Source organism: Diadema antillarum, unplaced genomic scaffold (assembly GCF_040938485.1).
Source record: "Diadema antillarum isolate AM-2024a unplaced genomic scaffold, OU_Dant_1.0 seq00001020_RagTag, whole genome shotgun sequence".
Lineage (NCBI taxonomy): Eukaryota > Metazoa > Echinodermata > Echinoidea > Diadematoida > Diadematidae > Diadema > Diadema antillarum.
The window spans coordinates 16136-20224 of NW_027271855.1; the positions used below are offsets into that span (position 1 = coordinate 16136).

Sequence of the window (4089 nt, forward strand, 5' to 3'; positions counted from 1 at the left end):
ATAGTAAATACCGAGATCTACAACCTGACAAATTTTTGAACCTCAATCTCAAATAATTACGTAATAATAACGACCGTGTCACTTCGTGAAAACTTCGACTGGTCGGTCTACGATTTTCACGAAGCGGCACGATCGCGGGTTGCTGGTGCGTATACGCCGGACGACATCATAAATCATTTATTTGCCAAACGTCCTCGTACGCGCGCGTCTAAGATGGCTGCGCCCAGAGCAACGGAAACTAGACAGATGAAATCGGTAAAGTTACATTTCGCTCTGTATTGACACTTTAATTGTTCGAATTGTTCACATTCTTGAATGTAGATTTATGAATGAGGAATTAGAATATCAAAACAGCGTAAATATGTATTCTTGCAGATCACATTGACTTCGTTTGGCACTGTCCTAGCTTCGTGATCTACGTGTGCAGTCCCACATCTATTATTCGGTGTAAGTGGAGAATAGGCAGGGAAAGGGATTCGAACTAAAGTCAAATGAACACGTCTCACATTTGCATCGAATCTTAAACGCACTAACTGGTGATATATTGTGAAGTTTTATTGTTACCTGTATTACGAGCTCAAATATGTCTGAATCTTCCAGGAATTTAGATCCATAGCTGTTTAATAGGGAGTCTATATCTAGGCCTACAACTTCAAGATCTAACTAAGATAGCTAACAGTGTTGCACTGTTAATATTGTTCTTGAATACCGTTGGCGTTACCTGTCCAGGTTACTCTAAAAGTGATGTTATTTCACTGACTGCCTTTGAATTCTCAATGAAAAAAAAAAAAATAGAATTACTTCTGCTACAAGTCTAGCATTAAATCAGGGAGGTCCTCTTCCCACCTCCCTGTCTAAATTGAGGCGTTACCAACAACAATGAAGAGTTTGATAATGTTGTCGAGAATACCGTACCAGCAAATTTGATTTGGATAGACAACAAGCAAAAAAAAAAAAAAAAAAAAAAAAAAAAAAAAAAAAAAAAATTGCTGTGCAACGTTTATGCTCAGCACCTGACTTCATAAATTGTTCTATCATGCTATACTATGAGCTTAAAAGCCTCAATGTGGTCGTAATTGGCTTATACGTGGCAAGTACTTTTGCCTTAGTTTGCGATTTTTCGTTTTGTTTATTTTTATTGTCTACAATCTATGGTTCTTTGAAACACAGAGGTTTTTTTTGGGGGGGGGGGGTGGAGGCTGGGGATTCGGAGCTGGGCAAATTGTAAAATTAAACCAAAGAGATGTTCATAAACTTCAGATTCTGGTAAGCCGTAGAATATAGACCTGAAAGGGATGGGGGGGGGGGGGCAGTGTAATGTTTTGCTAATCTGTGCATCAATTTAATGATCTTACAGAACTGGTAGTGATGGAGTTTCATGTGACTGACAATGACATCTTTCATTCATTTTCCATTATAAACAGATATTGAGGCATTTGTGTGGACAACCCAACAACTTACAGACTGGAATGAAATGAGTGCTGTCCTTCGATGATGGGCTACTTTACAGTATTGTACTCCATACCGCATTCCTTGAACAAGCTTGAACAAGAACCGTAAGTTACATTGCTATCTGTCAAGGATTTAGAGTAAATTAGACAGACCAGTGTGTAATAGACAGTGCAGGCACACTACTAGTAATAATAATATTACTAATATGATTTGCCACATACTGAAATAATTGTTTTGATTACCTTTGAATTCTCAATGAAAAAAAAATGATTTGAGAGTTACTTCTGCTAAAAGTCTAACGTTAAATCAGGGAGGTCCTCTTCCCACCTCCCTGTCTAAATTGAGGCGTTACCAACAACAATGAAGAGTTTGATAATGTTGTCGAGAATACCGTACCAGCAAATTTGATTTGAAATAATGGATAGACAACAAGCAAAAAAAAAAAAGATGCTGTGCAACGTTTATGCTCAGCACCTGAATTCATAAATTGTTCTATCATGCTATATTATGAGCCTAAAAGCCTCAATGTAGACGTAATTGGTCTATACGTGGCAAGTACTTTTGCCTTAGTTTGCAATGTTTCGTTTTGTTTGTTTTTATTTTCTACAATCTATGGTTCTTTGAAACACAGAGGGTTTTTTGGGAGGATGGAGGCTGGGGATTCGGAGCTGGGCAAATTGTAAAATTAAACCAGAGAGATGTTCATAAACTTCAAATTCTGGTAAGCTGTAGAATATAGACCTGAAAGGGATGGGGGGGGGGGGGCAGTGTGATGTTTTGCAAATCTGTGCATCAATTTTATGATCTTACAGAACTGGTAGTGATGGAGTTTCATGTGACTGACATCTTTTATTCATCTTCCATTACAAACAGATATTGAGGCCTTTGTGTGGACAACCCAACAACTTGCAGACTGGAATGAAATGAGTGCTGTCCTTCGATGATGGGCTACTTTACAGTATTCCTGCAGATTTCTCCTATCATCTCAAGCTTGAACAAGAACTGTAAGTTACATTGCTATCTGTCAAGGATTTAGAGTAAATTAGACAGACCAGTGTGTAATAGACAGTGCAGGCACACTACTAGTAATAATAATATTACTAATATGATTTGCCACATACTGAAATAATTGTTTTGTCTTACTCTTTCTTTAATTACAACTGTATTTGTAGTTTTATGAATGTGAAGCACTGACATAACATGGAATCCAACATTTTGACATCTAATTACCTGTAGCCATGTTGCATTTTGTTATAAAGGCACTGCTGTCCCTCAGTCTGATTTTGATATGGTAGCAGTATGCAATTTCTTCAGTGTCATGTATCTTTCAGGACTGTTGTAACTGTAGTCTTTTATTGTTAGTTTGATTATTGTTGTGTTTTTATTTTTTTATTGGGAGGGGGGCAAGGGAGATGAGGAAGATCAGTTATACACTCTGTACTGATATGAGATACCATCAACTTTGCCAAAGTCAATGGCATATACTGTATGACAAATTCTTGGCAGAGACGATGAAAATGAACTGTCTCAATATACATTTATAGTTTTACTCATGTCAATGTGTTTTTTTCTTTGTACACTCAGAAGTCAAATGTCTGAGACATTACTTGCATGGAATTGACTATGTCACTGCTTTTCACTTGTGATGTCCTGCTTTCTTTATTCTTTACTTTAGTTCTGCTCCTGATTCTAATCAACAATATGTTCATTCACCATTTCGTCTGGCTTAGCATCCTCTTCTTACTGCACTCAAGGGTTACATTGTGCACCATGCTAAAGGTGAGCAAGATATAAACAGCAATCCATGCAACACCTTTTCATGTAGTATTTGGTTTTATTTTGTCATAGACAATTACTAAGAAAATCCAGTGTCAATGGACAATTAGGTGTAATCCTAGTACAGTCTTCTTGTGCACATTATCACATTGATTTAAACTTTATGATAAAAAAAAATGCATTAGCACTTTGGAGTAAAATACTACCAAAGTGTTTATATGAAAGGAACATTATCATATAATTATTTTCTTAGGGAAATCGATGTAGTTTAAAAAATGTGGAAAATTTATTAAGAAGTATGTTATGACTGTTGTATCAAATGTCATCATTCCCCTCTGCAATGGAGAAGTAACAATGTCTGTGAAAAACAATTGTTCCTCTTTGCATAGGGAGAGAAGCAGATAACAACTGTCTACTGGAGAAAGCCAAGAGAAACCCGAAACAGCTACAAATGACTAGGGTGGCTGAGCTGAACATCTGCACTAAAATCCAAGCCATGGGATCATTATGGAAGGAGATCATAGCAATATTTCACCACAATCACAGAGTTGCTCCACACAGCAGCATCAAAGTTTTCACAAGAGTGTGTACTTTATGAATGGACAGGCAGGTTCTGGCAGAATATTATTTCGATGTTCTTTTTGATTTTCTATTTAATGACTTTGGGTTTGTATGTGTGCAGAAATGAGGGGGGGGGGTAGTGGTGTCTTAAAGTAGGACATCATTTTTAATAATGATGATAATAATGATAATAATAATACCGGTAATTACAATAATCAACTGTGCTTATATAGCATATGGAAACATTTTGTATTATGCCTTTTGTGCTCAAGGATAGAAATGATCTAACAAAAACATACA

At 36.7% G+C, this 4089-nt stretch overlaps 1 long non-coding RNA gene across 1 annotated transcript; it reads left to right on the forward strand.

The window, feature by feature from the left end:
• Positions 1-214: 214 nt before the first annotated feature.
• On the forward strand, positions 215-3787 carry LOC139742791 (uncharacterized). The gene is made up of 5 exons (XR_011711722.1): positions 215-255; positions 1425-1556; positions 2326-2456; positions 3128-3231; positions 3618-3787. It is a non-coding gene; the product is annotated as an uncharacterized lncRNA (long non-coding RNA).
• The last annotated feature ends 302 nt before the right edge of the window (positions 3788-4089 follow it).